General features: G+C 52.6%; 1 protein-coding gene across 1 annotated transcript in view; it reads right to left on the bottom strand.

Moving 5' to 3' along the window:
* The window catches only part of TRPV4 (transient receptor potential cation channel subfamily V member 4), a 35,544-nt gene extending 25,888 nt beyond the window's left edge, over positions 1-9,656 (bottom strand). The window contains exon 1 of the mRNA XM_015597310.2: positions 9,544-9,656. The gene's annotated coding sequence lies outside the window, so the exon portion shown is untranslated. The remainder of the gene's footprint in view (positions 1-9,543) is intronic.
* Positions 9,657-12,014: the final 2,358 nt, after the last annotated feature.

Below are 12,014 nucleotides of genomic sequence, written 5' to 3'. Positions count from 1 at the left end.
GTGTGCGTTTTGACGTCAGACACATCAGGAGGTGGGTTCCCAGGCCCTTCGCTCATTCGACGGTGAGCTTGAGCAAGGTACTCAGCCTCTCTGAGCCTCACTTCCCTCACCCACCTGTGGGGATCTTAACTGGGTTATTGTGAGAATTACATACCTTGAGTCCAGCACCTGGCACAAAGTAAGTCCTCGGTAAACTGCAAATTCCATGACTAAGTGAGAGGCAGGTGTCTTCTCGCTTCGAATCCCAGATTCAATGGGGGTCTCTGGCTCCACCCCCTACCCTGCCCCGCACTGCACAGGGTGGAAGGGCCCATCCTCACCTCACCGGGACTCCATGGCTTTGCCTGATCTCATGGAAACCCTGGCACATACTTGTCAAATCCCATCCTTCTGATTACGTGATCAAGGAAAGCTGCTTAAATCTGAGGGCAAGTTTGGGCGTGCGTATAAGGGCTGCTCCGCCCCGGGGGAAGAATTCTAGGGAGCTGGTTCTTCCTGGTTCCCTTTCAACTGGAATCAATTCACTCCAACAGGCATCTGTTGAGTGCCACCTGTTTGTAGGGCACCAGGTAGCATAAAAGAGTGGAACCCCACGCAAGAATCTAGGAGAGAAGGCGGGTGGCTTTTCCCTACTCTGGGCCTTTGCCCGGCTGTTCCCTCTGCCTGGAACTCTTCCTCTACTGGCTAATTCCCTTTCTGCATGTCTCGTCTCAACCAACACTTCCTGTATATAGCCTTCTTGGCCCTCCAGTCTAAACCAACAGCCTGGTGGTTTCCTCTCAGAGCAACACGTGTCTCCCTTTAGAGCACTTTTCATGATGAAATTTTTATATTTACATGTATTATTCTTTGATTCGACTTCTCTCTTCTCCAGAGTTTTAGTTCCATGAAGTAGGGACTATTTTGTGTCTGCCATCCCCCCAGCATTTAGCACCATGCCGAGGCAGAATGGGGCATTAAAAAACATTTCCTTTCTTAAACCGTAAGACCAAGGGCCTCTGACATTCCAGGACGGTGCAGGCAGGAGAAAGAGACATTCGTCCTGATGGGGACAGGGAGAGGCTGCCAGGAGGAGGGATGTTTGGACTGGGGCTTGACAACGGGCAGGAGGGCAGAGGAGACAGCAGGAGATGAGCAAATAAGGAGCAAGTACGGGAAGGACTGAGGAACGGTGCAGCCTGAGGCATTGGGAGAAGAAAAGTAGGAAGGAAAAATAGACAGGTGAGTAGGTAGGGAGGAGGCAGACCAGGGGCAAGGGCTGAGGCTCCCAGACAGACCCAGGACACTTCTTCCTCCCCGCATCCTGGGGTTCCTTGTCCAATCTGTGGGGCCCCGTTTCCTACAGTACTCTGGAATATGCATGACTGTGAGTGCCTGTCATTCTAGATCAGTTGGAGGGTGACATGGGTGGGGAAGGGACTAGGAAGAGGGGACACTGAGCTTCACTGATGTTGGAGAGAAAACACAAGCCCTGTCCAAGCCCCCATGTTCTAGGTGGGAAAAGTGGAGTCGCTCACCCCATGTTGCCCAGCTCCTAAGAGGGATAAGTAGGATTAGAACCTGTGTGGCACCAGGACCTGTGCCTTCAATGAATACTTTACAAGAACCAGGGGACTTCAGAAAGGAAGGGTGGAAGGAAGGGGTGAAGGAAGTAGTGCAGGGTAGGTGGAGGGACCACTGCCCAGGAGGCAGACTGCCAGCTATGTGACCCAGCTATGTGACCCAGCTATGTCACCTAGCCTTCCTGTGCCTCGGTTTCCTCACTGTAGATGCTGATGATCCTAGCACTCGCCCCAGGGGACTGCTGTGAGGGTCAGATGAGATAGTCTGTAAAATTCTGAGCCTGGCAGTGCATCCTTTACATGCACTCAGTAAAGGATGGCTGTTGTTGGCGTCGCCATTATCATTATATTATTATTGTTAGAGGACAGATGAACAAACTGACCGAGGCCCCACGAAGGCATGACTGCCAAGGAGGGTGGAGTGGCTGGGCCCAGAGACTGGCATCTAGCAGCCACCTCGGAACAGCAGCTGCTGGGAGATCAGCCCCTTGGCCAAATGAAACTTCCTGCCAGCCAGGATCCCCAGCCCCTGGCAGGCGGTAGCCGCCGAGGGCATCACGCCATGCCAGGCCCCATCCCTGGCCAGCCTGTATTTACCTAGCAGGTCTCGGCCTAGCCTGCTTCCTGTTTGCTGCACAGTGGCCGTCTGTCCAGGACAGACAGAGCCGCAGTGTCCTGTCGGATTCCCTCGCTTGGGAGGGAGCCCCTCCTCAAGCTCACTCCGCCCAGACGGGGCAGGGCTGGGGTGACTCACCGGGCCCACAGAGGGCAAGGCCAGTGTGGCTATGGCAAAGATTCGGTGGCTGGGGGATTCGACAGTGCATAAAAATATCCCCCTCCTGAGCCTTCGTGGGCACCCATGCACATTCCAGGGTCCCTAGCCCCAGAGTGGGAGCTACCAAGAGGTAGTGCAGTTCAACAGTTTAAGGGCACACAGCATGCAACACTAAGGCCGCATACGATAGGATTCCATTTACATGAAATGTCCAGCACAGACAAATTCATAGAGTCAGGAAGCAGATGCATGGTTGCCAGGGGCTGGGGACAGGGCAGTGGCGGGCAACGACTGCTGAGGGGCATGGGTAACTTTTTGAGGTGATGAAAATTTTCCAGAACTAGATAGTGGCGTTGACTGCACAACTCTGTATACATTGAAAAACCACTGAATGGTACACTTTGAAAGGGTGAGTTGTATGGCATGTGAATTACATCTCAATAACCCTCTCTGGCTTCGTGTCCTTGGGCAAGTGGCTTCCTCTCCCGGAGCCTCAGTTTCCTCAGTGACACATGGAGTGTCATGGGGATCAAACACACGTCAAGGGTCTGGCACACAGCAGGGGCTCAAGGCCATGTGGCCCCTGCCCCAGGCGGCTCCAACTCCTTCTGGGCCTGTCCACACCCCACCCCACCCGTCAGAGCACAACCCCAGGAGCCCACCCCCTCAGCCTCGGCCCCACTCTAAGTGCCATGCTACTCAGCTCCAGGCCAGGACGGGGAGGCCTCGGATCCTTAGCAGCCCCCCCTCTCTGGCCCAGTCCTTCTCCTGGAAGACAGTCACAGCCATGGAGAACGCCCCCGCCCCTGCATCCCCGCCAGAGAGGACCGTGTAGCCTCATGAACCACCCAAAGCAGCTACGTTCTGATCCCCACCTGCCACTCGCTGGCCGGCCTTGAGCAAGTCACTTCTCTCTGGTTCTCAGTTTCCTCATCTGTAAAATGGTGAGGGGTGAGCCTGCATTGCTTTGTAAATTTTTTGTTGGACTTTACATGCACGCTTTAAATAAAAAAAGAAGAGGATAGCCCCTACACCAAGGAACCTGTCGTGAGGATTAAATGTGATCATTCAAGAGTTTAAGGCGGTGCCTGATGCAGAGTGAGTGAGCACCGAATGGCGGCCGCTGTTTCTTTGTTGTTGATGGTGCCTCAATTGATAGCTGTGGAGACGAGGCCCAGGGAGGGCAGAGCAGGCACCGAGACCCAGACTTCCCGGCTCCAAAACCTGGCTCATGACTCTGTTGGGAGAAAGGGTTTTTTCACCACCTTATTTCCATCCCTTGCCACCTCTGGGAGGCTGTCAGGACAGGCACTGGCCCATTTCCCAGCTAGGAGGCTGAGGCCTAGAGGGGACAGGACCCCACCCACCCATACATACATACAAGCCTCCACTTCATTCCCCGGTGCAAAACCTCCGGTTTATCATGTCAGAGGGAAGAGCAGAAACCATGGAATGAATGGGTCAGGCAGGAGCCTGGAAAAGGAGCCCGGGGCAGCAGAAAACCAGGCTGAGGTCCTCCCTCTGGCCCAGCCACCCTCGCCTATGCCAGCAGTAGGCTGTTGTCTCTGGTTAACTGCCTAGAATTAGGCTGAGGCCAGTGCCTGAAATTCCACCATCAGCAATGCCTGCCCTCATTGGTACATTTCACACAGTGCCTTCTATCTGTTTTAATCCAAATAAAATCTCTAGAAGTTAGATATTATTGTCTATATAGATATAGACAATAGATATTATTGTCTCCATTCCCGGATGAATAAACTAAGCCCAGGAGAATGGAAGTGGGGGAGTGACATTTATCCAACACCTATCATGCTCCAAGCACTTTCACGTTTTCCTCCCACATGAGGTAGGCAATGCTGTTACCCCATTTCATAGATGAGCAAACTGAGGCTCGGAGAGACCAAGAGATCCTGCAGAGGTTACTGCTCAACAGGAAGGGAATCTGGCTAGTATTCCAACCATCTGCTTTTACACCCATTCGAGTTCATCCCTTTGGGGTCTAAGAAGCCTTCTCTCTGGGGCCACTCTTCTAAATGCCATGCCCCGTGGAACTCACAGGATAGCTGGCACGGTGGTGAGGGGCTGAAATGCCACAGGCAGACAAACTTGGAGTCTGAATCTTGGCTTTGCCACTTAGTTTCCGTGTGACCCCAGGCAAATCCCTTCACTCGCTCTGAGCCTGTTTCCTTATTTCTATAAAAGATTGCATGACAGCACCCACCGCTGGGTTGCTTAATCACTGTGGGTGTCAGGGCCTCATAAAGTGCAGCCTCAAAGGACTGCTTGTGGAATGATGGGAACTTGGACGCGAGCTCCAAGAGGGCAAGGCCCTCTTCTATTCCTGTCACCACCGAGTCTCAAGTGCCTAGAACAGGGCCTGGCACATAGTAGCTGCTCAAGACATAGTTGATGAATGACCACATCAATGAATCGATGAACAAATGAACTCATGATACAAATGAAAGGAGTCAAAGACAAGCTTCGTCATTCTCCCCAGGGCAGACAGATCTCCATAGCAGAACCTCTACCCAACTAACTAGCTAACTTCCTTCCTCCCATCCTCTAACACAGCGGACCCCAACCTTTTTGGCACCAGGGACCGGGACCAGTGCTCCTATGAGAATCTAATGCCTGATGATCTGAGGTGGGGCTGAGGCCGTGATGCTAACTCTGGGGAGCAGCTGTAAAACGAGGTGGTGATGCTAGCTCTGGGGAGCAGCTGTAAACACAGATGAGAGTTAGCTCGCTTTCCCGTCACTCACCTCCTGCTGTGAGGCCCGGTTCCTAACAGGCCACGGACCAGTACTGGTCCATGACTTGCCCCTACTATGAAACCCAACACTCTCCTGTGAAAGAGACAGCTATCATGAGTCCATTTTGCAGATAAGGACTCTAAGGCTCAGAGAGGCCAGGTCACTTGCCCAGGCTCAATCAGTCTCAGAGCCAGAGTGTATCTGAGCAGGTGATATCTTCTGACACCCTTGCCTTATTGATCTGTCTATCCAACTACTCATTCTTTCCTTCCTTCTTTCATTCATTCACCATGGCTACACGTAAGCCCAAGCCCCTCCTTTTTTGCCAAAGGAAGATAGGAGTGAATCAGGACAAAGGGTCCTTTCCTGAGGTCAGCTGGCCGCTTGCCTGCTGGGGTCTCCCCAAGCCTGTGGGGCCCATCCAGGGTGTATGTTGGAATTGCCTCCACGACACAGATACACTCGAGGAGCTGTCCCAGAAGGTGGTCAGCCCTCCCATTCAGCTGGGTGGAACCTAGGCTCCTCCACCCTCAGGAAAAGCAGGCACCCGTTGAGACCAAGCAGCCCTTTGTGTGGGGGGCAGGCAGGGCGGGCAGGCAGGCAGGGCAGCCGTTACTCACCACCAAAGAAAAATAAGAGTACTCCCACTTGGTCAATGGCCTGCCTGTCACCCCCCTCTCCTGCCCCACCTCCTGTGGCCTTTCCTGTCCCCTGACCTCATCTGGAACAGACTCGAGAGCATTTATGGAAGGCCTCCTATGCCCCTGGCATGGTCTCTGTGACCCACCCTCATCAATGAGGAAACCTGCCCAGAGAGGTGGGGCGACCTCCTTGGGGTCACACAGCCAGCAGTGACCAGGGCTCAGGGCAGAACGATGAAGCTGATGATCAGGAAGGGGCTCAGAGGTAGGAAGGAAGTCAAAGTCACAGTGAAAATAAAGGTCTGGCCTCCCTTCCTCATTCCTGCCAGCCAGGGTGTCAGCTCACAAGATCCAAGGGCACCCAAGGCAGGAGCTCTGCCTGAATCCCCCTCATGCTGGCAGAGCTCTCTGACTTCCAGCAAAGCCCAGGTGGCAGACCCAAGAACAGAGAGGTTAAGCCACTTCCTGAGGTCACACAGCAGCAAGTGACAGAGCTGAAATGTGAACAGAGGTGGGTCAGACTCCGAGAGGGGTGAGTCCAAGGTGGCTTTCCAGGAAGGAAGCTAAGCCAGTCAGCGGGCTTTTCAGGAACCCAACGGGACCAGAGTCACACAAATCTGGCTTCCAGGTCCAGCTCTGCCATGAGCCAGCGGGGCAACCCTGGGCAAATTTATTCTCTCTCTGAGTCTGTTTCCTCAACTATAAAATAAGAGTCAGCCCTCTCGCCCCTGCCCACCCCTAGTAGAGGTGAGGCTATGATGCCGCTAAAGTGAATATCAGGTGCTAGACATTGCTTATAAACTAAACAGTCAATGTTACACTGGAGACAGCCCACAACCCCACAAAGCAGGCACTATCATCGCCCCTGTTTTCAGATGAAGAAACTGAGGCCCCAGGAGTGAGAGAACTTACTGGAAGCTGGGATTTGAACCAGGTGGCCAGGTTCCATCCCTAGAGTTTAAGCATTAAATCAGAAAAGTAGGAAACGCTGATGGCTCCTGGTACTCACTTGATGCCTGTAAATATTTCATGGCTGAAAGGCATCGTCCTTTGTTCAGATAAAACTCTAGCTTTGCCCCTGCTACCCTGTGCCCACCTACCTGGCAAGGAGGTGCTCTATGCCCTAGGGATGAGCTGGAGGAAAGCATGCCCCAGAAAAGGCCGAGGGACAGGGTGAGGAAGAAGATGGTGCTTCAGAGCCCTGTCATGAGTCTTGATTGTCCCTGCAAAGTGAGAACCGAGGGCCCCACTTGAAAGATGTGGAAACAGGCTCAGTGAGGCCAGGTGACTAGCTCAGCCTTCCTGGTGAGGGCACAGCAGGCCTAGGGTTTAAGCCCAGCCCTATCTGAATAGTTCAGGTTCTTATCTCTATACTACAGAGCATCTTCCCCACGACTCTGGGCCCAGACAAACCAGGAAAAGCCACTTTGGAAGTAAAGGACATGAATTTTGATATTAGACCAAGAATTCCAATTCCAGCTCTGCCCCTTCCCAGCTAAGAGACCCTCGGCAACTTCACTGCTCAGACCTCAGTTTCTCTTTCTCAAAAACAGGTACAATCATAGTTTTGTATCCAAACGTGCTAAGAGTGTTTGGCTCAGTGCCTGACACATAGTAAGTGCTCAATAAATGCTTACCACCATCATCATGACCACTAATGTAGCCCAGGCTTGGCGGAAGCAGGACAGAAACTTGCACCCAGAGTTCAGAACGGCAGCTGTGGGGCCCAGGACCACAGATATCTCGAGAGATCTGAATTAATCTTTAACAGGTAAATTCCGCTCCGAATTAGTGATGCAGAGCATTCCAGAGGGCTGGCTGGCATAAAATGTTCTCTTGGCTCCCCAGATCCTGTGTGTAACAAGAAGAAAAGCTGGGTCCCTAAGACTTGGGGAGGGGCCGGAGCATCTTTCCTGGAGTAAAATGGAGGAAACTGAGGCAGACAGCAGGCCAGGGGCTTGTGAGGGGTGGAGAAGCCCACTCCATGTGGATCTCCCCTTCCAGGAGTAGACAAGAGAGCTCAAAGGACTCAGGCCCTCTCAAAATGATGTGTTCAGTCACTCAACAGGGCAATGGCGATTTACTGAGCACCTACTACGTGCCAAGCACAGTGAGACCAATCTTGCGCGTTCCTCTCCCTCCTAATCTCCTTTCAGCGGCCCTTCTCCAGTCCCCACCTGGGGCCTCACATCTCACACCTGGAGGACTCCTCAGGCCTGCAACCGGCCTCCCTACCTGGCCCCCACTCTGCAGCCAGAGGGACCTTTCCAGAGCACACATCCAGCATGGCCCTCTCAGCCTGGACTTTTAGGGTTTCTGGGTCTGACCTAGCCCCTGCCTATCTGATCACTTGCCCTTCCTGTTCATGCCACACACTCCAAACAGAAAGGTTTCTCAGCTCTACAAACCCCAGGCTTATTCACCTACTTACTCCATCTCAAAATGACTGCACCTGGTTTTACAAACGTGAACCCGAATGACCCATGAGTGTGCTATTTGCCATCCGTTTAAGGAGCCTTCACTCTGATTTACCAATAAAGGTAGGAAAGAAGGCTTCCCATGGTTATTCAAACAGAATGAACTGGAGAAATGTGGGAATGGGCAATTACCTTTTTTCACTCCTTTCCATTAAGATGATGTTTGCGGCCACGACCACCAGGACAAGCATGATAAAGGCTGGTGCTCAGCTCCGAGCGAGCACCAGGCAAGGTGCAGCTCTCCTCACAGGGCGTCTGTCCTCGTGAGAGCCCGGGGGTGGCCCCACAGACAGCTAGAGGACTAGCTCAAGGCCACAGTAGTGGGGTGGCAGAGCGGGAATTTGAGCTCGCATGGGCCCCACTTTTAACCTCGCAGATGACGAGGTCCTGACCCTTCGACCCGACCTCTCTAAAGAGGCAGTCACCAAATTATCCCCCTGTCCTTCCCGAGAGTGAAAGTTGCAAAACCGAAATCCTTGAGAGACTCTCAGTGTCCCAGAACAAAGCTCACTCATGATACCTGCTTAGAATTTCAGAGGTTCACGCCTCAACCCCCCACTGCCTCCCAAGGCCCCTTTTTAGTTGCTGAGCCATAACAGCCAAGGCCCACCTCCTCCCCATCACTTCCAGGGCACTCCTCTTGGGTACCAGGCAGGGAGGGCTTTGGAGCCAGACGGCCCTAGGTTTAAATTCCATGTGACTACCTCCCAGATCGAGCTTCAGTTTCCTTATCTGCAAAATGGTTGGTGTTTTAAGTAGCTCAAGCAATGTGTCTGTGGTTCATTTCTCCAGGCAAGTAGGGCGCCTGGGAGGTCTCTCCCTGTCCTCGGGACTTCACAGAGTCTCCAGGCAGAGCTGGAGGTTAAAGATTTTCTTGCCTCTGGAGGGAAGAGTCATCTCTCTGGGACTCAGTAACTAAAACTGGCCTTTGGAAGTTCCAGACTCTCAGTTCCCTCCAGCTTCCTCAGAGATTCCAGACCAACCTCAGGACCCCCAACTCCCTCTTCCAAGCACCCCAAAATAGGAATGCCACCACACCAAGGTGGCTGCTGGGCTTCCTGGGTTTGGTTCCTTAGCTTGGATCTCGGGCACCCGGGACCTTCCTCCCCGAGACCTGCAACCCCAGGGCCCACGTTGGCGCCCATTTCACAGATGATAAAACTGAACCCCAAGGAAGTGGTGGGTGCCCGGCCCAAGGGCACCCAGCAGGGCCCCGCGCCTCCTGCGCCCCAGGAGAACCTTTGGAGCCTCCGCGACGTCCCCAGGAGCGCGAGGGGACTTCGTCTGGGCCCTCCCTCCCCTGGTCCCTGCCCCGAGAGCCCAGGCTACACTCACCTCCGGGTGGGCGCAGCGCGGGTGGCCGGGAGCGGGGCGCTTCCTGAATCCCGGCGGCCCCGGCCAGGCGCCCGCTGCTCCGCGGCGTCTCTCCTCCCCCGGCTCAGGTTCCAAGCAGCGCGCCGCCCCCGGGCCTGCACCCCGCCCACCCTGGCCGGCGTCCGCCAGCACAGGGCCCGAGGTGGCGGGCGGCCGCTGAACCCACTCGCCCGCAGGGACTGATCGCCTATCTCCGCTGGGAGCGGACAAGGAGCCTGTTTCCTCACCAGGAAAATGAGCATCACGATCCCTGGACAGAAGGGCAGGCGCTTCCTGAAGAGAGAGCCTCGGTTGGAATCCTGAGGTTTCGGGCACTTGACTTGGCCACTCTGGCACTGCTTGCTCATCTGTTCATGGATCCATGCAATCGCTCATTCATTCATTCAGCAGACAATTCAGAGACGAGTCCATGCAGGTCTGTCCAGGACTCAATAAATATAAGCTCCTTTGCTTCACCTCTTCACCAGCGCTTAGTTCAGCGGAGCCTGGCACCGAGTAGGGGATCCATGCGTAGTTTTTTAATTGGATGGTGAAGGTGAGCCATACAGTCTCACCTTCTACCCCAGTATCTTGATTACTTCCATAGATCGGGCATCTCACTTCCACTAGATTGGCTGGAAGCCTGGTGGGCCTGAGTTTCAGAGCCCACCCTGAGCCCAAATCTTGGCTCTGTAACTCACCAGCTGAGTAACTAGCCCTTTCACCTTGGTGCCTCAGTGTCCCCATTTAGAGAAGGGTGTAGATACATCCCCACCTCACAGTCATGGTAAGATGCTGGGAGCACCAGGTCTGCATAGAACCCAAGGAACATTTTTAGGAACATTTTTAGTCTTTTTTATCATTATTGTTTCTACTCCACTGAGCTAACTCCCCCATTAATAAGACTTTGGGGTCCTTCCTCCCCAGCTGGCAGATAGAATGAGTTCCCCTGAGGTGTTGGTTTGACAGCTAAAATGTGGATTTTAGAAGTGTTGGAGAGAGAGAGAGAGAGCCAGAACAGAGCGATGTGTTAAAACCACCACTGTGAGACGTACAAAAATAAATAAATAAACTTTGATAATGAACTCACTGGGCATGGGGGTGGGGGATGTCAAGCATACCTTCCTCCCAACGAGGCTGTGAGGTAGGGATTGCCGTGCCCACTTTATAGATGGAAAACTGAGGCTTGGAGAGAATGCGGCCTCTCCAAAAGCTGCTCCCTCTGTGACAGGGTGGGGAAGAGAATCTTTTCCCTGTGAGATTCCAGGATCTTAAATAGAGCAAACGGCAATCTGGCCTGTGGTGAGGAATGGAGACAGAGGGTCCCTCATGTATCCACCTTCCTCTCCCCTGGGGGAAATGCTGTCTGCTGGAGGCCTTCCTGGCTGGGGCTGGGCCGGGTTGGGAAGCAGAGAGGTAATGAGCAGAACTAGTCTGGGGCCCATTTCTGCAGAAAGGCCCTTCTCGAATGAAAACGACAAGAAGAATCCAGGCTAATAGGTGAACGAAGGGGACTGGAGGAGATGGGGCTGAGGATGGTGTGTACTCTTCTCCAAAATCAGGGGGTTGAGACATGAGCCCTCAGCATCAGCATAGCTAACCCAACACCCTTCTGACCCCCATTTCACAGACTGGGCAATTGAGTTCCCAGTGCGAGGAGGTGACTCATCTTGGCCTCCATGCCCAATGCTTGGGTTCAAACTCTTCCCTGCTGCTGATTAGGTGGGAGCCTCTCCCTCTCAGAACTTCAGTTTCCTCATCCAAAAAATGGGTATCAGTTTCGGTGAAGCAAGAACCATGTCTATCTTGTTTGCAGCTGCAGGACCAGCTGCATGACCAGCTCCTGGCCCTTAGTAGGTGCTTTTAAAATACTGATTGATTTAGCTGGAGGGAGAGGGGAATAGAGAGGTTTGTTTAATTGGTAGAGTTTCAGTTTTGCAAGATAGAAAGAGTTATGGAAATGGATGGTGGTGATGTTTACTCGACAATGTTGATATACTTAACTGCCACTGAATTATACACTTAAAAATGGTTTAAGATGGCGAATTTTGTTATGTGTATTTTACCACATTAAAAAAAGTGGGAGGGGGGACACATTAGACCAACTGGACATAACTGACATATACAGAGCCTTCTGTCCCAAAGCAGCTGCTTATACATTCTTCTCTACTGCATGTGGAACATTCTCAAGAATCGATCACATACTGGGACACAGAAATAGCCTCAACAAATATAGGAGGGTGGAAATCATACCAACCATATTCTCTGATCACAATGCTTTGAAACTAGAGATCAAATGCAAAAAGAAATCAAGAAGAACCACAAATACATGGAGAGTAAACAACATGCTACTGAAGAATAACTGGGTCAGAGAAGAAATAAAAAAAGAGATTTAGAGATACATAGAAACAAATGGTAATGATAGTACAACATATCAAAACTTTTGGGACATG

Source organism: Pteropus alecto, unplaced genomic scaffold (assembly GCF_000325575.1).
Source record: "Pteropus alecto unplaced genomic scaffold, ASM32557v1 scaffold259, whole genome shotgun sequence".
Classification (NCBI taxonomy): Eukaryota; Metazoa; Chordata; class Mammalia; order Chiroptera; family Pteropodidae; genus Pteropus; species Pteropus alecto.
The sequence above is the reverse complement of the archived record's forward strand: the minus strand, read 5'-3'. Positions and strand labels throughout refer to the sequence as shown.